The sequence below is a fragment of the Cygnus atratus genome, chromosome 1, assembly GCF_013377495.2.
Source record: "Cygnus atratus isolate AKBS03 ecotype Queensland, Australia chromosome 1, CAtr_DNAZoo_HiC_assembly, whole genome shotgun sequence".
Lineage (NCBI taxonomy): Eukaryota > Metazoa > Chordata > Aves > Anseriformes > Anatidae > Cygnus > Cygnus atratus.
Genome location: NC_066362.1, coordinates 109,128,714 through 109,156,550, shown reverse-complemented (window position 1 = coordinate 109,156,550; position 27,837 = coordinate 109,128,714). Strand labels below are relative to the sequence as shown.

Below are 27,837 nucleotides of genomic sequence, written 5' to 3'. Positions count from 1 at the left end.
AGTCTTTCCCTAGTTTAGATCAACTGAAACACACAGAAGCACTCAAAACACATTCAGTTCATATTGCTTCACCACTGCTTGAATGAATTATGAATTATACTACTTGCAGAATGACTAGGAGTTAGGAATGAAGAGAATGGAAATCTGGAACCAGAACTACACAATCTGTTCTGTTTGTTCCTAAGGAGACCTTTTGTTTGTCATGATACATTGTACTTCTTTAGTGTGTTTGAAAGGTGTAACTTAGAAACAAGAAGTAAAGATTCCTTCCCTTATACTTTATATATAAAGGCTTTAAGTGGTCTCAAATAACAAAATGTTACTTTATTTCTGTAAACTTCTGAGAATTTTCTTTTTAATACTTAAAATGTATAATACCACCAATTAAAATACCATAGAATAGGATGAGATGCTTTTGGATAGTCTACAACACATTAAACAGTAACAGGAATCTAAAAAGGACCTCAGTATACTTTATTTGAGGAAGTGATACTTCAGAAATTGTCACTACATAACGGACAACACAGTGGCATAAAAATGTTACATCATTAGAAATTGATTGCTTTTAGTCATTCTTTTTACAGTTTTCTGTCGTGAAGTCAGACTTTCTTCACTTGACTGTGGTTGCTTCCTTCCATCTTCAAATACGTATATATATGCATATACATATATATATATGTTCTCTTTTCTCTTTAGAGAAATTACTGGGAATGTAATCACTTTTAAGGTCATGTTTCTCTCCAGCTGATGCATCAGTATCCTCTTGAAAGCTTTTACTACCCTCTTGATGTGAAGCAATTGAAACTACTACCTCATCAGTGCAGTACAATGAAGGGTAACTCCAGCATTCAGCGCTCAGTCTGGTGAATTCAAAACACAGATTTATTATACAAATTTTTGGCATCAATTAAAAGAAAATAGTCATCTGTAAATGAGTGTTTGTTTGTTGACATCTTTTTTTCTAGAGCTTAGCAGTAAAACCTGATGTCAGATTATTTCTCTTCAGAATATTAGTGCTTATTAGAAAGTTTGTTTGAAAGATTTGTGGCCAAGAAGGCCAACAGCATCCTGGCTTGCATAAGAAACAATGTGGCCAGCAGGGCTAGGGAAGTGATTGTCCCCCTGTACTCATCTCTGGTGAGGCCGCACCTCGAGTACTGTGTTCAGTTTTGGGCCCCTCGCTACAAGAAGGACATCGAGGTGCTCGAGCGAGTCCAGAGAAGGGCAACGAAGCTGTTGAGGGGTCTGGAGAACAAGTCTTATGAGGAGCGGCTGAGGGAACTGGGATTGCTCAGCCTGGAGAAGAGGAGGCTCAGGGGAGACCTCATCGCTCTCTATAGGCACCTTAAAGGAGGCTGTAGCGAGGTGGGGGTTGGTCTATTCTCCCACGTGCCTGGTGACAGGACGAGGGGGAATGGGCTAAAGTTGCGCCAGGGGAGGTTTAGGTTGGATATTAGGAAGAACTTCTTTACTGAAAGGGTTGTTAGGCATTGGAATGGGCTGACCAGGGAAGTGGTTGAGTCGCCATCCCTGGAGGTCTTTAAAAGACGTTTAGATGTAGCCCTTAGTGATATAGTTTAGTGGAGGACTTGTTAGTGTTAGGTCAGAGGTTGGACTAGATGATCTTGGAGGTCTCTTCCAACCTAGGTGATTCTGTGATTTGCAGTGTCTTCCTGCACTGGAAAACCCAAAACATGGTCTCACAAAAGCTGAATAAAGAAGAAGAATCAACTTCCTTTGAAGTTATTGCTGTATCCCAGTAGCTGTGCACTTTTAAAGTAACCAACCATGTATTTGGCCTTCTTCACAAGAGCACACTTCTGACTTTTGCACACTATTAGAACTCCCAGGTTCTCTTCTGCAAAGTTGCTTTCTATCTAGTCTGCTCTAATCTTTCTATCTATTTTGCAGCTGAAGAGTTGCAGGGAGTTCTGAAAAGAAAAACTGCACTGTCAACAGTTGTTACCTGTTTTGCAATATGAGAAGAAGCAAACATTGGTTTAATCAGCTTAATCAGTCCTGGACTACTGCAGTTAAGCAATCTAAAGCTTTATCCATGAATGTGACAAATAATGTGATTATATTATCTCCTTTGCCTGCTGGATAAATTCATTGTCTTTCTCAAGATTGATTGATTGTGTTGATTTTTTTTTGTCATTATTATTTATTTTGTTGAAACGTGCTAGAAGAGTACAGCAGATTTTCTTGATTACCAGTTTCTGGCAGTTCATTGAATCCTGAAAGTTTGCAGCAGTCTGAGATCCTACTTCATATTTCAAGAAAATATCCTAGAGTACATATGCACACACACAAACACAGGAACAACAACAAAAACAGCCGGATGTTCTGTCCACACCCTTGTTTGATTCAAGAGAAGTAAATTTTTTCTGCTCCAGAAAGCCTATTTATTGATGCATGTTTCAACATTCAATTCCACTCAGCCAGAATCTGTTTCCAAAATTGAGTTACTTTAAAGGTTTTAAGCTGCCATTCCACAGATAAGTGGATTCTTTGGTTCATAAAGGGTTTGTCATGGATTGTCAAGTCATTACAGGAAATATTTCATTTGTTCCATGAGATGACTGAATGTTTTTAATTTTATTTTTCCTGTGGCTCTTCCTGAAGCTAGTGACTCAGAATTTTGCACTCACTTAATAGATTAGAAATGAGGGTAGCACTGTACATTTAATTGCCTTTTTCTGTCTGTATTGGACCAAAAGTGGCATAAATCAAATTAATAGACTTTTCAAATAGTCCATATTCAAGCAAAAGAGTGACATCTTGAATCAAATACAAGCAAAAAGCATCCCATCTCTTATCTTTGACCTAAGGACAAATGTCTTAGTGCTACACTTGTACTGAATACAGTAACTAAAAAACTCATACACAGAAAATAAAGACATCAGGTTTGTTAATATGTTAAAATATTGCAGGACTTTCCTACAGCCAGGTGAGCAACAGGAAAATCAGAATCTTTTCTACCATAAACCTTTATTTGGCACTATATGAAGATGTAGGAAGGGCAGAAGTTCAGCTGTATGTGTAGAGATTTTTTTAATTGTTACTATTCATATTGTGACATAAAGCTGTTGCACAGGATTTCAAATATCTTTCTTCAGGATTTTTTTCTGCAACAATATGTTAAGTGAAATCCTGTACTCTCATAGAATGCAATAGATCACTAGAGTCTGCTGAATTCCTATATATGCAACTTTCAGTGTTAAGGAACCTGTATTTTGGAATTGTCACCATGTTCTAGAAAGAAAGCTGACTTAATGGGTGGTAAATCCTTATTACTTTTTCTCTTTCACCCAGGGACCAGAAATCGCTTTTACAGTACCTGTAATGTATCTATACACCATCTGATATATATAAAATATTGTTCATAATTCTAAAAATATATTACTGAATATCAAAAAGTGTTTATGCAACAGTGATAATAGATCATATTCTCATAAAATAAAAAGTGTTACAAAGCAGACAGCTGGAATACAGTAGGCAACTGGAAGTAAATTTGAAACAAGCATTTTTTCCCAACTTTTGCAAGAGTCAGGCTGACAACAGGGACTGCCATGCATCTAGATTGCCATAATCTATCTGAAGGTGGTACACATTTTCATTATTTATGTAAAACCTCTCTAGAATCATGTATTTATTTGTGATACTGTGACATGTAACTCTCTTTGGAACTCCATCTGTCCACTATAGACTTTCTGTCTTGTTTTGTGCTTTGTTGTTGATGTCAGAATGCCAAGGCCTATCATGACAGACAAACTAAAAGGTCCATTCACCCAACGTAACTGAATATCTTATCTATCTGATGTTTGGAGAAAAGATGTTTCTCCTAGAGGCCAACATGCTTTTAAGACAGTTGACAGGGTCCTTAGTACTCCTGAGATCAATGAGCAGCTTTCTTATTCTGGTCCAGCTTCTTGCAGTTATGCTGAAAGGTTTGGTCTTGCACTCTGCATCCATGGGAAGGTCTGTTGCAATACGACTTTGAATTCTAATTCCTGGATAAAAATGGTCTTCTTCACAGATTTTAAAATAAACAGACTAGATAATACAGCTCTCTTACAATACACAAAAATACTGTAAGGTTCTTTGCCATTTCATAATACACATATGAGCAAGCCAGTTTAATATTATTCTAATTTGGTTGGATGACATGCTTATTTATTTATTTATTTATTTTGTAAGCAGAATTTAATCAATCCAAAGAACTCAAAGGGAGAAAATTCTTAGTATCCCTCCATAAATAGTTTCCAATTTCTTTCAATGGTATTTATTAAAGCTGCTATTTTACTAATTTTCTTCAAAATAAGAAACATTTTATGTGATTTCATTTTCCCATCTGATATTACATCATGCATAGCAATGTAGTGACACTTACTGCTCTAATTGTGAAATATATTTTAAGTACATGGCAAGCAAAAAGTCTCCAACTTCAATTTTCATATATATCTCTTGGTGCCATTTGAAATACCTTTGGCGTGTTATACAAAAATGTTGTTTTAAACTTAACTATAAAAGATACAAACAGAAACTAAGAATGAATCACGAGATATCCAAACAAAATTCTTTCCCTCCTTCTGCAATACACAATAGCTTCGTCTATTTCTAACTGACCCTGATTTTTTCATCTTGAATTCCTTCTTCCACCTCCAAATCAAAATGTTTAGATTTCTGGGACTATAATATAATCCAGCTAGTCCAACAGCTTTAATTTGTTGGTTATATTCTTTAGATTTTCTTGTTTTCTCTTTTAAACTCTCCAGAAAACTGAGCAAAAGGCAAAGAAAAAATTGTGTGACAAAATGTTGTTGGCTTCTCATATGCTGTTCCTTCTTGCCTGAATGGAAGCAAAAAAGCAATCTTACATCTATTCAGAAATGGATAATATTCAGAAATGCTAATATTTGGGATTTTAATGTTGGAATAGTTTGGCATTATAGTAAATTATTCATTTCATCCCAGATTCTAGGAAACACATAAATGTATCTTTTGTTGCAGACAATTGCCAGATAATATGAAAGACTGCTAGACTTATGGACATATCTAATTTTAGGCATGTTTCTGTGGAAAAATATCTGAACTGAGAAGCTATGCAATATTAGAAAGAATGTATATATGACTGTGTTGAGATACTTTTATTATCAGAGTTTTCTTAGTACAGTAATGGTTGGATTACGAATAGACCTATCTTGTTTTGTACTTCATTAGCTGTCCACAGGGGACTGAGTGGTGACCACTTGACTCAGCTATTAAACTGCAGTGCTCAGTCATCAGGAGATTACTTGGCCACTATTGATTCACTACTGAGAAGAACGTTGTGCTACATCTTGGGAAGCCATTCTCAGTAGCCAAAGATTTCTACCACATTGGCACTGAAAACTTATCTTGTGAGTTTTTCATGTTGTAAAAATCTGAAATGCATAGATACCAGAATCACAATTCAGTGACCTTAAAGCAGCAAGACACCTAAGAGGAAATGGGGCTATGATAGCACATCACTGGTATTTATACAAGAAACATTTACTGATGGCAAGAGAAAAGCTAGTCTTATGTTCCTGACACTCTTGTGAGCATTGTTTTTAACCTTCCTCTCTCCATTTTAGAAAAAGTAGAGAGGAAATTGTTCACATGGAAGCAAAAATGACTAATGAAATGTGTATTAACACTTGAAGGGGAAAATGTCATTTCCTCTAGTTTAATTTTCAGTCTTGTAAAAAGCAGATGTTCACTTGACACAAATGTGAGTTCATCTGTCTATGAAGCTTTGCATTCCGGGGGTCAGCTTAGCAGCTATCATTCCAGATACAAGGCATAGAAGTCCAGTATTGAATAACAGGGATTCAAAGTGAGGGGAGTGAGAGGAAAACCAGTGCAAATACAAAGGGTATGTAACATACCTTGCACACTAGTTAAAGGTAATGCTATGATGTCTGTCATGCCCAAGGCTTTTAAATCTAGAAATAGTTCCCTCTAGGACACTGAGGCCTTTTAAATGAAATTAATGAACTATTTATTATAAGGTATACAACTGTATATAGTTTTTCACTCAAAGAAAAAGATATACCTAACTCCCACTTGAATTATTACATTTGTAATACCTCTTTCTTTGGAGTAATTTTTAACACTAAGTACGTTCTCTGAAATGACACAATCATAAAGTCATAGAATGGGTTGAGCTGGAAGGGACCTTACAGATCATCTAGTTCCAACACCCCTGCCTTAGTGTAGCTGAAAAAGAAACACCAAGTGACGAATGATACCTTTCTGACATTGGCATAAGCAACTGCCAGCCATCATAAATAAAAAATCTCCCGAAGGCCAACAAATCAAGGCATAAAAATCTGTGTAAGTTATGAATAGCTTCAGTAATGAGGAGACAGATAGAAAGACAGAATGGAAAGAAAAACAGTCTAGTTGTAGTCTGTGCTCTTTGCTTTTCTTCTCAAGACAGGAGGTACTCTGCTATCCCATAATCTATCCCATAACTCTGCTGGGGAGAGGAGGGGAAGGGAAGGGAGGGGAGGGAAGAGGAGGGGAGGGGCGGGGAGGGGAGGGAAGGGAAGGGAAGGCAAGGCAAGGCAAGGCAAGGCAAGGGATTTTCAGATGGTTATGAATGACACTTGATTACACTAAGAAAGTGAACGTTTTAATAACTTTCAAATAGTACAGAAGTGCTGTTGGTCAAGGGCTTAATAACTTAAACATTTAATCCTATGAAAACTCACATTCCCTATATTGCTACTTAAGGTAGTAGTGTTGAAGGGTGATTCTTTTTAGTCAAAAATATAAGTTACTGCTACTTTAACAAAATACCATTCTACTGATGTACAGTGGATGTTGCTTGAAGTTATCTATATCTTTTAAAGGATTCCCTACCTATTCTTTCAGACAGTTTGATGTAGAGATGCTCTGTAGTATATTATATCTCAATAAATAATTGTGTAAGTAGTCACAGCACTTTCTGTCTTAACATTTTTACCTAAAGGGGAGGTATGCCTTACTAACACACCAAGAGGAGAGGAACAAATGTTCCTGTGTCTGGGATCTGGGATGCAGACACATTCATCTAAGATTCCTGTATGTGTCACATGCTCTGTGTGTTTCTTCTTCAAGGTGAGTAGTTACAGACACACACACAAAGCAACAGTTTTGTTGCTATTGTAGAAATATCAAATGATGGAACTCTTTTGTTTCAGGCTATTTTTCATGAGAAAATGCTGAAAGACTTACTAAGGGTGTTTGTGATTCATTATGTTGTCAATAACAGATTGTAGTGAGGTGGAGAGGGTGAATTCTGAAGAGATCTGAGTGGTGCCTTGCTGATGATGTGGTAACTGGGGGAAAAGTATGTAGCTAAATCTAAATAACCTTAAAAATCATAACAGTAAAATGAGGCTCTGGATTGGAAATGCTATGTTCTGATTGTAATGGTATTTATGACCATTTGATTGGAAAAAGCTAAATAAGAGGAACCCAAGCCTGAATACCCATTTCATCTTTAACATTGCTCAGTCTGGATAAGCACATGTGTAGTGGTAAGCTTTCAGTAAAACCTCAGAGGAAGAAACTTTTCACAACCATTATGATAATGTGCTTTCACTGAAAAATATGTGGACTTAACATGGGAAAAAGTGGGGGTAGCAAAATTAATATGAATAAATACATGTGTTGTAGTGGTATAAACCAGTATAAATTTGCTGACCCTGATCCTTTAGCTCAAATTATATTCCATTTGAAAATCAGCCCAGGCCATTGGCCCAATGATACTTAGTGACTATCTCAGAAATTCTGTAATTTAGAATCTGGTTCCAGTGCCTAGATGCAATCCAAAGGTTAAAAATAAACTCGAACAGTCTGCTTAGGATTCCATTCTTTCTCTTCCTGTGGCCATAGCTGGCATACAGATATTCTGACTTTTTTTTTTTTTTCTAGGAGAGTACTCTATTATTTCTAAAAGCATTTTCTATTTTCTTTATGCCTTTTCAGTGGGGTAACAGATATAAAGAGGTTAAAAAAAAAAAAGGAAAAAAAGAAAAAAAAGAAAGAAAAAGAAAAAGAAAAAAGAAAAGGAAAAGGAAAAGGAAAAGGAAAAGGAAAAGGAAAAGGAAAAGGAAAAGGAAAAGGAAAAGGAAAAGGAAAAGGAAAAGGAAAAGGAAAAGGAAAAGGAAAAGGAAAAGGGAAAAAGGAAAAGGAAAAGGAAAAGGAAAAGGAAAAGGAAAAGGAAAAGGAAAAGGAAAAGGAAAAGGAAAAGGAAAAGGAAAAGGAAAAGGAAAAAAGGAAAAGGAAAAGGAAAAGGAAAAGGAAAAAAGGAAAAGGGAAAGGGAAAGGGAAAGGGAAAGGGAAAGGGAAAGGGAAAGGGAAAGGGAAAGGGAAAGGGAAAGGGAAAGGGAAAGGAAAAGGAAAAGGAAAAGGAAAAGGAAAAGGAAAAGGAAAAGGAAAAGGAAAAGGAAAAGGAAAAGGAAAAGGAAAAGGAAAAGAAAGAAAGAAGGAAATTAGCTCTTAATTTAATGGAATGTTTCAAGTTTACAGTACTGTACATGAGAACTGTCTTAGCCCAGCCTCCTATGGGATCTATATGAGATAAACAGGCATCCCAGCTTGACCCAGTAGTTGAAAGGAAACAACAGATCTCAGATTTTGGAGATTGTTTTGATTGTTTTTTTGTTTGTTTGTTTGTTTTGTTTTTTTCATTCAATTCAAATCTTTGTTCATTTAGGAGGCCCTTGTGGGAACATTTCAAGAGTAAGCTTGAATTTGTAAGAGAAATCATAGCTGTCAAAAGCACTGACAACAAAGCTAAGCAGATTGTTGATGTTAGTGAGTGGAGACAGACAATAAGAAATGTATGATGTCCGGTTGAAATAGCATAAACATTGCATTGATGCATATAGATTACAAAGAAAAGCAAGCACCACTTTATTAGATGTATGTCTGATGTGGGGAATATTTCAATCCAGCAAGCTTTTGAAAATGATTTCCTAAAATATTTTGGCATTAATATTATCAAATCAACTTCCTAGAAACTGGCTGTTCATGCAAAATATGAATTTGTAGCTTTATATACATATAAACTTACAAGAATGAATAATGAAAAGGAAAACCTATGGAAAAACAGGCCTCAATTTCTCATAGCTTTGCCTTAAAGTATCCTCCTTTTTAAGTAAATCAAGTGTGCAGACAGTTCTGTAGGCTTTTAACTAGAATCTTCAAAATTCTGGAATTCTGAATTTGAATGCTGAACATCTGACTGACTTCCTAGAATAGACAGGGAAAATCACATGCTGCAGTGTTAGCTCTTTGTGGTTGAACACAGTCTTTCAAAGAAAGTTTGAGACATTGTTTCCTCTGTCAAAAGGGTTTACTTCTGCAAACCTGTACTGAGAAAGATAGTCAGTTCTGAGAATGAGGGGTGAAAAAAGACTCTGCAATTGTCCAGTGAGAGGAAGTGGAAATGATGTTTTTGTGGGTATGTGGTTTGCTATGATGATTTTTCCTATACTGCAGCATGTGTTTCCATAATCTCGGATTGCTAGAGTAGCAGTTATTACTTTAGAAACTATTAAACACAGGGCTCCTTCCTCTCTCTTTAAGAGTCTGATAAAGGTAAATTTTAGATGTGGAACTTTCATTTCATGCACAGTAATAGTTAATTTAACCAAGGGAACTGATGTATGACATGAAGGTTAGCACTATGTTAAGGAAGCATGTGTTTGGTAAATTCGTCCAAACTCAGGTTGACTTATCCAGGCTGGGGTAGTGGACATTCGGGTATTTCAAAGATAACCATAAAAAACACAGATCTGACTGTATTTTGGAGTTATATTTCATAGCTAATAGCAGAAGTTTTGTTAACAAGCAGATTGGGTGAGGTGGATTGAGTTTTGACTTCAGCCAAGGACGTCTCTTAGATTTGGGTGTTGTCTTCAAAAGACAGACGTGTATTTTGAAATGTCTTTGTACAGTTTCTGATTTGGAAGTTTGGTCTGAGTGGTGCTAGAAGGTGCCTGGAAAAATCAGCTGTTGGTATTAATTTGATCTTCTTTTGTGAATAAAGAAATTAAGGGCACAAGCAAAAAAAAGACTTTCTATACTAGTGCTCTTCTCAGAGAGTCTCCATAAGCATGTTACAAATGTAAGATGTTTGGTATACTTAGAGGCTACAAATTCCCAAAGCCAAAGACAGGAACAAATATGATTCATCTTTCCTGTATGGAAAGCAAAGGATATGAGTGTACACATGCTCATCCCTTCAGGTACTGTGGGGAATAAATATTCATTCCCTATGTATATCATAGAATATTTAGAATAGAATTATTTTAGACATGATGAATTACGTCAGATCTCAATCTTACATTTCACCCTTGTTGCTTTTTTGAATGGAGATTTCCATAACAGAATTAGAATTTGACTTTCAGCCAAGTTTCAGACAAGTATGTCAATTCCATGCATTTGTACATATCACAGTATATACCTGTCTTCATGTTCAGTAGTATTTTCAAGTATTTGATTACTATGACAATGCACAATTTAATGTAAGCAAGAATTGCAAGAGAGATATGGGTATTTTTAGTAGTCTATATTCTGTCCCAATGTCTACTTTGGACTTTGAAAGCTTCACAGATATTTCACTGTTTTCTCTTCTTTCTGCAGACATTTCTGGGTCAGCCCTAGCATTCTGTACTTAGCCAAAGCTCTTATGGATGTTACAAAGTTTGCTGGAGTGAAGGACATAGGATATGAACCCTCCTGACGTTTTTTGCCATTCTCTGAAAGAGATTCCAGGACAGAAAATTGTGCTTGAACATGGACTCAAGCAGAGTTTAGCTAATTTGTCATACATCTAGAAGAGCAGTGTGTTGGTTTCACACTAATGGCTAGCTAAACACTCTCACTCCTCCTTCTCAAAGGAAGAAGGTGAGAAAACACAATGAAAAAGTGCTCAAGGGTTTAGAGAAGGGTAGGGTGAACACTCACTAATTACTGTCATAGGCAAAACAGACTCAGCATAGGGAGATTAATGTATTTCACAGTTGCTAACAGACAAGCAGTGAGAACCTAAAAGCAAACTAAAAACACCTTCCTCCACAGCCACCTTCTTCTACATCCTTCTCCCAAGTATTGTGAGGGAACAGGGAATGGGGGTTACGGTTGATCCATAGCCCTTCATCTATACCAATCCTTTGTCCTCACTGTCTTCCCCTGCTCCAGTGTGGGGTCCCTCCCACAGGATGCCATCCTTCCTGAATTGATCCTACATTGGCTTCCTACAGGCTGCAGATCTTCAGGAACTGCTCCAATATGGGTCTGTACTATGGGGTCCATCCTTCAAGAGTGGACTAGTCCAGCACAGGACCCCATGTACAGCAGCTCCCACCAGACCTCCTGCTACACCATGGGCTCCTCTCCACAGGCAGCAGTTCTGGCCCAGAAAGCTTCACATATTCGTTATATGAAGAATTACTTGTTTTGTGTCAACTATGTACTGCAAAATGATCTTCATTCCACACTCTCAAGGATTTAAAATTAATATCTATTTTGAGTCAGATTAACTGTGCCTTGATGCCATTATATTATGCTGTGAATAAGCATATTAGTGTAATCTGCCGTGACTGTAGTTTCAATGCTGGTGAGACACGGTTCAGCAGCTTGACAGCTTTCCTTTGATCGAGTTTTTCTTCAGTTATAAACCAAACAGATTTGTGTAGCAACATTAAGTGGTGTGTATAGAACTTTTATTATAAGCCCTTAGCTTTGAATGTTTATAACTTGGTATGTATGATACTAGGTTTAAAAGGGGCCACATGTCTCAAGGTCCAAATAGAAATGCTCATTCATGAAATCTACAGAAAAAAATATATATAAATATAGATATAGATATAGATATAAATATAAATACAGATATAAATATAAATATATCCATCCCATTTTATGATGAAAGAGCAGCTAGTGATCAAAGCTTGAATTTGATAGCAAGTGCTTATCTTTCTGTTCTTTAAAACACTGTTGTTTAGAAACATATTTTTAGTATCTGTATCAGGAAAGGGGTCTGTTGTGGCTGGTCCGTATGCAAACTCTGTTGTAAATTTTCTATTGATTTTGGTGGTTCTGCTTATAAATAATATCTCCATTTGCAATGATGTAAAACACAGTCTTGACATAGCTAGAGAGATACACTAGAAAATTATATTCAATCTATTTTTCCATTGTTCTACATCTTGTGTAATCTTTCTCCAATGTAAAGGGATAGGTAAAATAAACTGTTAATGGCTTGCTTTACACTTCAGTCAGTTATACTAACCTGGAAATAAAATTAAAATTCTCTATCATTTGATTTGGCAAATTCTGCAATGTTTATTATATCACACTTATTAGTCAAGATATTTGTTTCAAACGTTGCAGAGTTTTGAATTACTTATTTTACAGATTTCACATGAGGAATGACTTACATTTTTCCTGTATTTATCCTTGGCCACAGCCACTCCAAGCGAAACATGACTTCTGATTATTTATATATTTTTTTCTTTTTTTGTTGTTATTATTTTTTTACTAAACTGGTTACTGAAGCCATATATATCTCTTTCAGTTTTCTTCTGTTCTTGATGTGCATATGTACATACATGTTGTATGAATATATGCCAGATCCAAACCAAACCAACAATTTCCTGTAGAAAGGAGTATAAGAATGGCAGTAATAGTTCAAATTAAGATTCTATCTAGCCTTTTATTCTCTGATCAGTGGATGTCATCAGAGATGTCTAGTAAGAGTATGACAAGCAGGTATGATGCTTTCTCTGACATACTCTTTCATCCATCAGTTATTTTCCATGAAAGGTGTTTCTTGAGCTCATTTGGTTATTTAATAATTGCAAATAGGGTACAATCTCCTCTTGATCCTGTATAATCTCTTTATACCCAAAATGGCTTTTGGCAGAGAATTCTACAGGTTCACTGTTGTATGCACTGTTGCATCCATTTGGTTTGAATTTGGCTTCTTTTGATGTTCCTTACTTCTTGTACTGCAAGAGACAGTGAACTATTTGTCCATTATCATCCTGACAACATTCTCTTGATTCTATAGACTGACAAACCCCCACAAGTCTTTCCAGGCTGAAGAACTCTAGCCTCATCAAATACTGCACTTTACAGAACTTCCACCATCCTTGGTGCTATTCTCTAGACCTTTTCCAGGATATTAGATTTTAAACAAGTAAAGGCTTATATTCTCTGCAATAATAGTTTTTATCTTTTATGGTATGATGGTATGATAAGAGATAAATTCAAGAGCATAAACAGTATTCCAGTGGGGGGGCAGGGGGGGAGCAGTAAGGGATTGGGAGGTGTGTAGAGGGAAGTAATGGAATGAGATCTTTTTCTATTCCTCCTATTTGTCCAGATACTTATGCTGTTACTGTTCCTTTGGGATTACTTTTGTCACTTCTACAGGTGTTTTATTTTTGTTTGTCTTTGTCACTCTCATCAAGCATTTTCAGTTGTTTTACTTGTAAGAGATAAATTATCCAAATTCTATTATATTTTTTGCAACATTTCATAGAATCATAGAATGGTTTGTGTTGTAAGGGACCTTACAGATCATCTAGTTCCAACAACCCTGCCATGAGCAGGAACACCTTCCACTAGACTAGGTTGCCCAAATCCCAATCCAGCCTGGTCTTGAACACTTCCAGGGACAAGGCATCCACAGCTTCTCTGGGCAACCTGTTCCAGTGCCTCACCACCCTCTGAGTGAAGAATTTCTTCCTAATATCTAATCTAAATCTACCTTTTTTTAGTTTAAAGACATTACTCCTTGTCCTTCCTGACAAAGAGTCCCTCCCCAGCTTTCCTGTAGGCTCCCTTTAGGTATTGGAATGCTGCTATAAGGTCTCACTGGAGCCTTCTCTTCTCTAGGCTGGCCCTCCTCTGGAATCATTCAAATAGGTCCATGTCCTTCTTGTGCTGGGGACCCCAGAGCTGAACTCAGTACTCCAGGTGGGGTCTCACGAGAGCAGAGTAGAGAGGAGAATCACCTCCCTTGCCTTGCTGGCCACACTTCTTTGGATGCAGCCCAGGGTACAGTTGGCTTTCTGGGCTGCAAGAGCACATTGCTAGCTTATGTTTATCTTCTTGTCTACCAGCACCCCCAGGTTCTTCTCTTCAGGGCTGTTCTCAATCCACTCATCACCCAGCCTGTACTTGTGCTTGTGATTGCCCCAGCCCAGATTCAGGGCCTTGCACTTGGCCTTGCTGAACTTTATGAGGTTCTCACAGGTCCAATTCTCAAACCAGTCCAGGTCCCTCTGGATGGCATTCCTTCCTTCCAGCATGCCATCACACCACGCAGCTTGGTGTCTGTTGTGGTTTAACCCGGTCAGCAGCTAAGCATCACACAACCATTCGCTCACCCTCCCCCCACCCCCCACGCCCACCCCCACCCCCGGTGGGAAAGCATGTAAAAGCTTGTGGGTTGAGATAAAGACAGTTTAATAGGACAGAAAAGAAAGAAAAAAAAAAGTAATGATAATAATAATGATAATAATGTGCATAAAACACGTGTGTATAAAGCAGTGCAATTGCTCACCACCCACTGACTGATGCCCATCCCATTCCTGAGCAATGATACCCCCCCCACCCTGGCCAGCCACCCCATATTAATTGTTCACTATGACTACATATGGTATGGAATATCCCTTTGGCCAGTTTGGGTCAGCTGTCCTGGTTCTGTCCCATCCCAGCTCCTTGTGCACCCACAGTCTCCTCACTGTCAGGACGGTATGACAAGATGAAAATTCCCTGCATTAGTGTAAGCACTGCCCTACAACAACTAAAACATCGGTGTGTTGTCAGCATTATTTTCATCCTAAATCCAAACCACAGCACCATACCAGCTACTAGGAGGAAAATTAACTCTATCCTAGCCAAAACCAGGACAGTGTCATCAACAAACTTGCTGACAGCACACTCAATTTCACTATGTCACCAACAAAGATGTTAAATAGTGACGGTCCCAATATTGACCCCTAAGGAACACCACTCGTTACTAATCTCCACCTAGCCATCAAGCCGTTGAGTGCAACACTTTGAGTGCAACCGTACAGCTAATTCCTTATGCACTGAGTGGTCCATCCATCAAATCCATGGCTCTCCAATTTAGAGACAAGGATATCATGAGGAACACTTTGCACAAGTCCAGGTAGATGAAGTCAGTTGCTCTTCCCCCATCCAACAATGCTGTAACCCCATCATAAAAGGCCACCAGATTTGTCAGGCATGATCTGCCCTTGGTGAAGCCTTGTTGGATGTCACCAATCACCTCCTTATTTCCAATGTGCCTCTGCATAGTTTCTAGGAAGATCTGCTCCATGATCTCGCTAGGCACAGAGGTGAGACTGACAGTCCTATAGTCCCCACGTCTTCCTTTTTTCCCTTTCTAAAAATGGAGGTTATGTTTCCCCTCTTCCAGTCAGTGGGATCTTCACCAGACTGCCACAACGTCTCAAATATGATGGATAGTGGCTTACCAACTATATCTGCCAGTTCCCTCAGGACCCGCCGATGCATCTCATCTGGTCCTATGCAATTGTTCACCTTCAGGTTCCTAAGATGGTCTTGAACCTAATCTTCTCCTACACTGGGCAGTTCATCATTCTTCCAGTCCCTGCCTTTGCCTTTTGGGGCCTGGACCATTTGGATGGAGCTCTTGTCAGTGAAGACTGAGGCAAAATAGTCAGTAAGTACCTCAGCCTTCTCCATATCCCGGGTGACCATGTCTGCTTACTAATACTTTATTTATTCATTTTTTTTTACTTCGAGTTGGATACTACATTGATAATTCAGTCTTCCAATACATTATTCTGAAATATTCATTTGAGAATCAATATTCTGTTTATTGAAGAAGATTTTATTGTATTACTTATTGGTTTTCAGAGAAACAAAATAGTAGGAAGCATATAGTTTTATCTGTTTGACATCCAAAAACATGAAATGAGGAAGAAGAACAGTGTTTTTATGTTTGCCTCCTAGCTAAGTCTATTCCAACAACTTTTCAATGGTTGTACTTTTTTCTCCTCCCACCTCTCATTCCTGAGATCATTTCATAATCACTAGCACACAGATTATCTGCTGTCATTACTTTCTTAAACTTCTTTGTATGTATCCAAGGGACCTTCTTGATCATCTAGGTATGTTTCTGATGTATCTTAAGTATTTGCAGTGAATACAGTTCAGCTATGTTTTGCTCTCAGCAAACCATCAAATAACATTAGTTTGTGTTGTTTTAATAAGTCTGTTCCCCGCAAACCCCAAGTTACATGCGTTGGATTTGTCTGCATATATTGTACATCCAGACTAACATTTCTTTCTCTCATTTACTGTTTTGAACAGATTGTTTAAAGACATTTCCTGCTACACTCTGGAACTCAGACTATATACTTCTTGCCTCTAATTTTTTAGTTATTTTTTTCTTTGCTATAATAGTATTCGTAAGCTGTGAATTACAGCCAATTAAATAATACCTTTTCTAATGTATACAGCTTCCATATCCTTGAGTTTATTCTCCATACTGTGAGCATTAGTGCAGAGACTTGAAAGCTCTCCACTGGATTGTCCTAATATTTTTAATTGGCCCTGCCCTTGTACATTTTCTGTGAATTCTTGTTCCTTTCTGATTTGTAAAAGTTCTGTCTACCTACAGACTATTTTTGTCATCATTCTTGGCTTGGTCTACTAAAAAGTTAGCAAGCCTGTATCCAAAATTTTGCTTTATTGGTTCATAGTGAAATTGTTCAATAATTCCTCTCCCTTAGTCAAGGCAGCCTAAACCCATGCCGTAGTTTCTTTTTTTTGTGTGTGTCTATATCTTTACTTGAGTCTTTATTATTGTTCACAAATAACAGGGATTCCCGGGTTGATTTATTTATTATTAGTAGTAGTGTTGCCTACAGTCTAAATCAGTGTGATGTCTTCACTTGGTAGTTATCTTAGCATTGTTACAGGTTTCTTTCCTTTTTTTTTTTTCTTTTTTTTCCCCCAGAAATCCTGGCCTTTTCATCCCATACCTTGTTTGTTTGTTCTTTAACTTCAGAGAACCTACTGAAACCTTGATTCCAAAGAGTATTATCTCCGACTCTTATAGCTGATCACCAGAGAGAAGGGATCAGTGCCTGCCCTTCGCTCCCCCTCATGAGGAAGCTGTAGACTCTGATGAGGTCTCTCCTCTGTTTTCTCAGTCTTCTCTCCCTCAGTCTTCTCCAGGCTGATCAACCAAGTGACTTCAGCCGCTCCTCACACATCTTGCCCTCCAGACCCTTCACCGTCTTTGTAACCCTCCTTTGGACACTCTCTTGCAGTTTTATATATTTCTTATACCGTGGCACCCAAAACTGCACACAGTACTCAGGGTGAGGTTGCATCAGTGCAGAGTAGAGCAGAACAATCACTTTCCTCAACTGGCTAGCAATGCTGTGCTTGATGCACCCCAGGATATGGTTGGCCCTCCTGGCTGCCAAGGCACGCTGCTGGTTTGTGTTCAGCTTGATGTCAACCAAAACACCCAGCTCCCTTTCTGCTGCGCTGATCTCCAGCTTCTCATCCCCCAGACTGTACATATAGCCAGGGTTGTCCCTTCCCAGGTGCAGAATCCAACACTTACATCCCTCTGACTATTACCCTTTATTGCTTGTTCAAGTTGGTAGTGATGAGGTGGCAAAGAGAAACCAAAGAGCTATCAAAAGGGATTTTAGGGCTTTAGGGCAATTGGTTGAAGGATCAGGTGCACAGGTAGTGTTTTCCTCCATCCTTCCAGTAGTGGGGATCAATATTGAAAAGAACAGGTGAACCCAGTTGATCAATACGTGGCTCCAAGGCTGGTGCCACTGACACAGTTTCAGATTTCTTGATCATGGAAGGCCTACATGACACTGGGCCTACTGACTCCTGATAGGGAGCAAACTTTCTCTGAGCGGGAAAAGGATTTTTGCCCAGGAGTTATCAGGGCTGATTGACAGGGCTTTAAACTAGATTTGAAGGGGGAAAGGGACAAAACCATGCCCACCAGTGATAAGCTATGTCAATTTTTGAGGAACTGCATGCTAGCGAGGCCCTTCAGTCTGCCCCTTAGGGGCTGAGTTGAATGAAAGACATCTGAGGTGTTTCTATACGTACACACGCAGCATGAGAAATAAGCATTTCAGCTTCCTGAAGTGCTTGTATACTAATGTATGTAGTATAGGAAACAAACAGGAAGAACTAGAGATCTGCGTGCAGTTGCAAGGCAATGTTCTTATTGCAATCACAGGAACGTGGTGGGATAGCTCACATGACTGGAATGTTGTCATGGAATGCTACGTGCTTTTTAGAAAAGACTGGCCAGGAAGGCAAGGTGGTGGAGTTGCTCTTATAAGAGCGAGCAAATGGAATGTGTGGAGCTCTGCCTAGGGGTGGATGTAGAGAGAGTTGAGAGCTTACGGGTAAGGATTAAAGGGCAGGCTACCATGGCTGACACTACTGTGGGTGTTTGCTACAGGCCACCTGATCAGGAAGAGGAGGTAGATGGAGCCTTCTTCAGACAGCTCAAAGTAGCCTCTCAGTCACAAGCCCTGGTTCTCATGGGGAACTTCAACCACCCTGATATCTGCTGGGAAGACCACACAGCTAGGCACCAAATGTCCAGGAGGTTCCTGCAGTGCATTGATGACAACTTTTTGACACAGGTGGTGGAGAAGCCGACAAGGAAAGGTGTGCTGCTAGACCTTGTATTAACAAATGAGAAAGGACTAGTTGGAGATGTGAGGGTCAGAGGCAGCCTTGGCTGCAGTGACCGTGTTATGGTGGAGTTCAGTATCTTGAGAGGAGGAAGCAGGGCAAAAAGTAGGATTGCGACCCTAGACTTCAGGAGAGCAAGCTTTGGCCTCTTCAGGGATCTACTTGGAAGAAACCCATGCGTTAGGGCCCTGGAAGAAAGGGGGATCCAAGACAGCTGGTCAATATTCAAGTATCACTTCCTCCAAGCTCAAGATCAGTGCATCCGTATAAGTAAGAAGACAAGCAAAGGGTGCAGGAGACTTGCATGGATGAGCAGGAACATCCTGGCAAAGCTCAGACAGAAGAAGAAAGTTTACAGCATGTGGAAAAATGGACAGGCCACTTGGGAGGAATATAGGAACACTGCCAGAGTATGCAGGGATGCGACAAGGAAGGTCAAGGCCCATTTGGAATTGGATCTAGCAAGGAATGTCAATGGCAACAAGAAGGGCTTCTTCAAATACATCAGTAGAAAAAGGAAGACTGGGAAAAATGTTGACCCACTGCTGGATGGGGCGGGTGCCCTGGTGACAAAGAATACAGAGAAGGCAGAATGCCTGAATGACTTTTTTGCTTCAGTCTTTACTGCTGAGATCAGCCCTCAGGAATCTCAGACCCTGGAGACAAGAGAGGGAGTCAGGAGAAAGGAAGAATTTCCCTTGGTCAAAGAGGATCAGGTCAGACATCATCTAAGCAGACTTGATATCCACAAATCTATGGGCCCTGATAGAATATACCCACGGGTGCTTAGGGAGCTGTCCAATGTTATTGCTAGGCCACTCTCCATCATCTTTGAAAGGTCGTGGAGAACAGGAGAGGTTGCCTGAGGACTGGAAGAAAGCCAATGTCACATCAGTCATCAAAAAGGGCAAGAAGGAGGACCCAGACAACTACATGCCATTCAGCCTCACCTCCATCCCTGGAAAGGTGATGGAACAGTTCATTCTGGAGGTCATCTCCAAGCATGTGAAAGATAAGAAGGTGATCAGGAATAATCAGCACGGATTCACTGGGGGAAAATCATGCTAACCAATTTGATAGCTTTCTATGATGAGGTCTACCTTGACTTCAGCAAGGCTTTTGACACTGTCTCCCATAACATCCTCACAGACAATCTCAGGATGTGCAGCCTTAGATGAGTGGACAGTGAGGTGGATTGATAAGTGGCTGGTTAACAAAGCTCAGTGGGTTGTGCTTAGTGGTGTGGAGGCCCATTGTGAGCAGTGTCCCCCAGGAGTCAGTACTGGGTCCAATGTTTAACTTATTCATCAGCAACCTGGATGATGGAATGGAGTGCACCCTCAGCAAGTGTGCTGACAGAGCAAAAGCTCGGAGGAATGGCTGATACCCCAGAGGGCTGTGCTGCCATTCAGAGGGACCTTGACAGCTGGAGGGTTGGGCCAAGACGAACCTCATGAAGTTCAACAAGGGCAAGTGCAGGGTCCTGCACCTAGGGAGGAATAACCCCAAGCACCAGTACAGGCTGGGGGCTGACCTGCTGGAATACAGCTCTGTAGAGAGGGACCTGGGAGTCGTGGTGGACAGCAGGCTGACCAGGAGTCAGCAATGTGCTCTTGTGGCCAGGAAGGCCAACAGTATCCTGGGGTGCATTTGGAAGACTGTTGCCAGCAGTTCAAGGGAGATGATCCTCCCCCCCTACTCAGCACTGGTGAAGCTACACCTGGAGTATTGTGTCCAGTTCCAGGCTCCCCAGTACAAGAGGGACACAGAACTACTGGAACGAATCCAGAGGAGGGCTACGAAGACGATAAGAGGACTGGAGCACCTGTTGTAAGAGAAGACGCTGAGAGAACTGGGCCTGTTTAGCCTGGAAAAGAGAATACTAAGGGGATACCTCATCAATGTTTATAAATATCTGAGGGGAAGGTGTCAAGAGGATGGAGCTGGTCTCTTTTCAGTTGTGCCCAGCAACAGGATGAGTGGCAATGGGCACAAACTAAAGCACAGGAAATTCCGGATGAATATGAGAGGATACTTTACTGTGAGGGTGACAGAGCACAGGGACAGATTGCTCAGAGAGGATGTGGAGTCTCCTTCTCTGGAGATATTTAAAACCCTCCTGGATGCCATCCTGTGCAACATTCTCTAGGTGACCTTGCTCAGTAGGGGGGCTGTACTAGATGATCTTCAGAGGTCCCTTCCAACCTCATCCCTTCTGCGATTTTGTGATTCTGTGACTTGCTCTTTTAAACTTCATATTGTTAGTGACTGCTCAGTTCTCCAGTTTGCCTAGATCTCTCTGCAAGGCCTCACCAAGTCAATACAACTCCACACAATTTGGTATCATCCACAAACTTGTTCAAAAAATCTTTAAGTCATACATCCAAATCGTTCATGAAAATATTGAAGAGGACTGGTCCTAAAATGGAGCCCTGGGGAATCCCACTAGTGACAGGTCATCATCCTGATGGAACCCCATTTACAAGAATGCTCTGGGCCCAACCCAACAGCCAATTGTTCACCCATATTATTATGTTTTTATCTAACTGTTTTCTGGTCATTTTGTCCAGAAGGATACTGTGAGACAGTATTGAATGCTTTACTGAAATGCAGAAGGATTTGGACTTGATAATCCTTATGGGTCCCTTCCAACTCGGGATATTCTATGATTCTATGAAAGATTACATCAGCCAGCTTCCTTTGGTCAAGTAGATGGGTGATCTTGTCACAAAAGGAAATTAAGCTTTTTAAATGCAACCTTCCCCTTGTGAACCCATGTTGGCTGTTACCAATGTCTGTGTTGTCTTTTAGGTGTTTTTCAATAACTCCCAGCATAATCTTCTCAATATTTTTACCAGGCACTGAAGTGAGAGTGGCAGGCCTGTAACTGCCAGAATCTTCTTTCTTGCCTTTCTTGAAAATTGGGACCACATTTGCCAGCTTCTAGTGAACAGGAACCTCTTCAGATTCCCAAAGCCATTGAAAATAATTGAGAGAGGTCCCTTGACCACTCAGTCAGCTCTTTGAGTACCCTCAGAGATGAATCCCATCAGGCCCCATGGATTTACAGGCATCATTTGTATTTGTAGTGCTCACAGTCATAAATCGAAATACATTTTTGTACTAATTGTTTTTTTCTATTAAAAGCAAGTCATCAAGTTGCAAGATTATATGTTGGGAGATTAAAATCTGGCAAATAAACCACACCTAAAGCTCTTGTGCATCCTTAATCAAAGCAAAGAGATCCTAAAATGTGACCACAGTACTGCAAAATGATTGGAGAGTTTTCAACTCTTGTAAATTGAGATTCCCAAAATATCACAGCCATACCATCATCACATTCTAAACTGATGTGGCAATTTTTATATTGCTTAGTACAACCCTGTTTCCCCTCTGTTCTGCCATCCTTTTACTTTTTACTAAGCACAAAATCAGTTTTGGGAAGCAAACAATATTCCCAGTATGCCCACTAGATGGGATTTTGCTATCTCTGCATATTTCTCATCTCTGCTTTCTAACCTGTGGTAAATACCCTAGAAAAGTTAGTTACTGCTTATTGCACTGTGACCTTTTATCTCTTAGACACCCCACACACACCCTCCAAGGGTTTTTGAAGAGCAGAGCAAACTACATCAAGATGCTGCTCTTGTTCTGTACAGTAATGGTTTGTTATCAAAGAAAATGAAAATAAGATGTTAGTATAGCACTCAGCATAGGCAATTTCCTTTATTCTTCACCAGGCACAGGGCTTTGCATTTTCTTTTGTTGAATATCATGAGGTTTGTGTCAGCCTGTCAAAATCCTTCTGGATGGCTGCATGACCATCTGGCATATCAGCTACTCCTGCCAGTTTGGTATCATCAACAAACTTGCTAATGGTATGCTCTACCCCATCATCTGGATCATTAATGGAGGTGTTAAACAGCACTTATGCCAGTATTGATCTCTGGGGTACACCTGAGGTTCTGGCCTCCAGTTAGACTTCAAGCCACTTATTACAACACTGAGCTCAGCTGATCAGCCAGTTTTCACTACCTGCTTGTCCAGCTCATACTTCATCAGTTTCTCTATATGGATGTTATTGGAGATGTTGTCAAAAGCACTACTGAGATCTAGGTAGACAATATCCACTGCTTTCCCCTCATCTACCAAGCCAGCCATCATGGCAAATTATCAAGTTGACAAAGTATTACTTACCTTTGTGGATCCTTGATGATTACTCCCAGTAACGTTCTTGTTCTTCATGTTTTGTCCTTCATGTTTTTGCTCCAGCCCCAGCTGTTCCTTGCTCAGGCTCCAACTGGTAGCAGGAAGTTTTCTAATTCCTGACGGCTACCCTTTAAGTGAACACACAAGAGGCATTTCTTATCTTCTTTACATCTGAATTCTACTTGCTGTGACCACAATATCTGTTTCTACTCTTCTGTTTCCCAGCTGAAACCACTGGAAGTGGCCATTCATATCCTGACAGGGAATAAGTTAAATATACCAAATGAAGGTTGACAAGAATGAGAAATATTTTTGTTTAAAGAAAGGTCACCATTGCCTGTGATATTAGCAGCATGTCACATGTAATTGATTTAATCCTATTTTCAAATAAAACAAGCTGTAGTCTGCCAAGCCTACTAAGGAGTAAGAACTATTTTTGTTTCATTTTGCAAGACATTCTATTACTTCTAGAATTCTACTTGTTTCTGCTTGTATATAAAACATATTCAAAAGGATGACTCCATGAAAGATAAATGATGTTTAAAAAAAAAAATATCAGAGTTCTTTAAAAAAAAAAAAAAAAGAAATAAATTAAACATGTGGGATCCCAGACGCTTAGTTGTGTATTTTTTTTTTAATATGAACAAAGACAAGAAAAATAAACATATATTTCAATTGGAATATTGAAATTATTGTTCTTAATAGTTGAAATAGTCAGATAAGAACATCTGAATCTTCTATACTTTTTATTGTTCGACTGAAAAGTAAGTACTTTATCATAATATTACATAAATTGGTATTTTTGAAAGTCTATTCAGATAGAAAATATAACTATCTCTAGTAAAATTTTAATAACCTAATCTCTTTTCTTAAATTGCTTAGACTATGTGCTTGTTAAATAATTACTGCACTAAAAACACCCCCAAAAATCTCTGACACTGTCATAACATACACAAACAGGTTCCTTTAACAGGTCACAGGTACAGCAGTTTTTGTTTTGAAAGCTGTCCTTCATCTATGAATGATATAAGCTGAAACTAATTATTGCTGTGATAAAAAAGGGAGGTGGGGAGTCAAAGGTTACCAAGCACATGAACTTGTAGTAAAATCTTATTTCTTTCTTTATGTTGTGTGTATGTGTGACTTTTTTTCCCCACAGACGTACTGTAATATCTCTGGGCTTATCCTGAATTTTCTAAACTTTAAGAAGATGACAAAATAATATGATTTTTTTTGTTTGTTTGCTTGTTTGTTTTTTGAGCCAATGATATTTGTTATATGTGTAAGAACTGCTGATTATTAGTTTGCTATGAATTATTGAAAAAGTTAAGGAATTATTCTGGTCATCATATCATAGACCATTCATTGTTCTAGTTCATATAGAATGTATGTGCCTACAATTAATCATAAATTAAACCTTTAAGTTAAACCTCTAACAAAACCCTAAAACCATAAAAATGGGGAGCAGAGAACGGAAGGGAGCAGGACTATAAACCAGCTTATAACAGTATTTGCACTTACTGTGAGAACAAAACTAAGAAACTAAGACTATTTAAAGAGAAGCCTAATGGAAAGCTACAGAGTTATTAAAAGCAGAAACAAACCACTAATCTGAATCAGACTGTTTTACTGCTGGCAATGGAATGTACACATATATACTTTTAGAAGTTCATGGCCATCTGCTCGTCCAGGATAAACCAGCTCTCTCCTATTAACGTAAGTCAGTCCCTGTAATACATTGTACACCTGATCTTTGAAGCTTAAATGAATTGTATTTGTCCACTTGAAAATAAGGCACTGTTGTGGTTTAGCCCAGCTGGCAGCTAAACACCACACAGCTGTTCGCTCACCCTCCCCCCTCCCTCTCTGGGATGGGGGAGAGAAACAGGAAAGTGAAGCCTGTGAGTTGAGATAAAGACAGTTTATTAAGACAGGAAAATAATAATAACAATAATAATAATAATAATAATAACAGTATTAATAATAATAATGTGTACAAAATAAGTGATGCACAATGCAATTGCTCACCACACGCTGACCGATGCCCAGCCTATCCCCGAGCAGCCGGCCCCCCCCACCCCGGCTAGCCACCCCTATATATTGTTCAGCATGACGTCAGATGGTATGGAATACCCCTTTGGCCAGTTTGGGTCAGCTGTCCTGGGTCTGTCCCCTCCCAGCTCCTGCTGCACCCCTAGCCTGCTCACGGGCAGGACAGAGCGAGAAGCTGAAAAGTCCTTGGCTTGGTGTAAGCACTGCTCTGCAACAATTAAAACATCAGCATGTTATCAGCGCTCTTCTCATCCTAATCCAAAACATAGCACCCTACCAGCTACTAGGAGGAAAATTAACTCTGTCCTAACTGAAACCAGGACAGGCACAAATTTGATACTGCACAGTCTTAAATATGATTTATACCACAAATAAGCTCTATTATTAGAGAAGGAAGGTTTTTTGTTTGTTTGTTTGTTTGTTTGTTTTGCCAAAAGGTGCTAACATACCTCTTTTCTTGGTAACTGGGGAACTCAGTCAAATTCCATGGAAAGTTTTATCAGAATATTTGGAACACTATAACTTCACAGATTAAAAGCTAAACACATGGTTTTTGTAGAAGGGTGAATAGAGATTGAAGGGTGAATAGAGATTCCAGAACACTGGAACAGGCTGCTCAGGAGGGTTGTGGACTCTCCTTCTCTGGAGACATTCAAAACCCACCTGGATGCGTTGCTATGTGACATGATCTAGGTGTTCCTGCTCCAACAGGGGGGTTGGACTAGATGATCTTTCAAGGTCCCTTCCAATCCGTAACATTCTGTGATTCTGTGATTGCTGTAGATTTTCTCTGAAAATTCACAGTGAGGTGTGCACATCTTTTATTCTTGCTGTTTGCAATGGCTGTGCAACTCTCTGCTTTCTGATTTCTACAGGAAGTTAAAATTGTTGAGATATAGTTATATTCTCTATTCCTGTTACATTTCTGAAGTGACTAGAAAGTCACAAGGAAGATCACCTAGTCCAATCCCCCTGCAGAAATGTGTTCTGATTTATAACCTTGGTAGAAATATGCATAAATATGAATTTTAATAAGATCTGGAGTAAGTATCTTGTCTCTTACCATTGCTGTTGGGATGGGGATGTGTTTTTAATGGCTGATCTTGATATTTTAAATTCACGCTATATCTAAGATATTGAAAAAGAGAAGGACTGAAATTAAATTTATAGACTGGTTAAATTTTATGCCTTCTTATTATAACTTCGTTTTGCATTAATTAAAAAAAAATACAAAGAAAAACTTCTTCCAAGTGAGCTTTGGTTTCACATCTAAGTTGGACCTTTGGAACATAAGCATAGCTCACGAGAGAGCTGTTTGGAGACATTATTTTTGACTCATTAAAAAAACAACCTCCAGTACAGCTATGGGTATCTATGACACAGAGCTCCTTTTAGATGGGGCTAGGGAAGGCAATGAAAACATAGGAGAATGACTTTCTATCACTTGGTATGGCATTATTTGTCATACTCTTTCTTTTGAAATATCTATCTTCACTTTTTAAGCTAGCAAGGTAACAGCTATCTAGAAAGGAAATACTAACTTGGAAACGAGGCTTTCAAATCTAATGTAAAATATTTGGAGGTAGAGCATGTTCCATAGAGTTTTGTGCCTTGGGGCTACACGTCTCACTGGAAAGTCTCTCCTCTCTGGGGTTGTGGGGCTTTCTCTTAAAGGCTGCTAGGGAAAGTTTAATTTACATCTGTGTTTTCTCTTACAAAATATCGGAATGACGAAGACTCTTCCTATTAGCCAATCTGGACATAGCTATATCAATAAAAATGCAATGGTGAAGCCTTTACTTGAATCATGCAAACACGAAGATTCATTGGCATAGCGTTCCTAGGTAGGTCACCTGAACATTTGTTGTATTACTGCATCCTCTCTAGAGTTATAAAGGCTGATTCAGCTGTTTTATTGACATATGGATCATAGTTAACTTATTATTTATTAAGCCTTAGGAGGACTTTTTGGCAAGTTTATTTGGCTTACAGTAGGGAAATCTGTGCTACAACTGCTTAAACAATATTTGGCTTACTCATAGTTCAGTAACATCATTACCTGTGTTGCCAGGGTCTTGTTCCAGATTTATATGCAGGGGATGACATAACTGTGGTTGTTTAACATTTACACCTCATCTGCTGAATCATTCTGGAATAAGAAATGTATCTTTCATGTAAAACTCTCATTTCAATTACACATCATTTGCCTCCCCATATTACAAGCAAGGAGTCATTTTATAGGATTGTTCATGATGATCTTCTTGGAATCTTTATATCACCTCACACTGTAAGCCAGTATTTCCATAGCACTTCATTATCATGGTGTTTTATCACCTATCAGCATTAGTGATTACTTAAGAAGACCAGCTCTGCTGGAGGTGAGATGACAAGTTGTCCAGAACTTTAAACTTCTAAATTTGCTTTAACTTATAACTTTGTTAATTACTAAGCAGAGAGGTGCAGAAGGGAAGTTCAGAGCTCTGGTTTGTATCTGTGCTATACGTAGCCTAGCAACATTTCAATTCCAGTATTTCTTATGTCAGTTTAAAAGGCTTTTTAGTGTGTGACGAGTCAGTGATAGTGTAGCTGAAATGGGTTAATGCTCTGCCTTCTGTACAATGGCACTGTACGTTTCCAAAATATACATTTTATAAAACCGCACAGTGGGGACTAATTACTATCCTTAATTATAACATCTACACATGAGCTATAGACAACTACAGTAGTAGAACTCTCTTCCCACCTCTAATATGGTCACTACAGGGAAAAGGGGAAAAAAAAAAAAAAAAAAAAAAAAAAAAG

At 39.1% G+C, this 27,837-nt stretch overlaps 1 long non-coding RNA gene across 1 annotated transcript; it reads right to left on the bottom strand.

Annotated features, from left to right (window-relative positions):
• LOC126913479 (uncharacterized) lies at window positions 1–25,059 on the bottom strand. The gene is made up of 3 exons (XR_007708858.1): window positions 25,012–25,059; window positions 22,972–23,111; window positions 1–860 (listed from the first exon to the last, which is right to left on the bottom strand). It is a non-coding gene; the product is annotated as an uncharacterized LOC126913479 (long non-coding RNA).
• Between the last annotated feature and the right edge of the window lie 2,778 nt (window positions 25,060–27,837).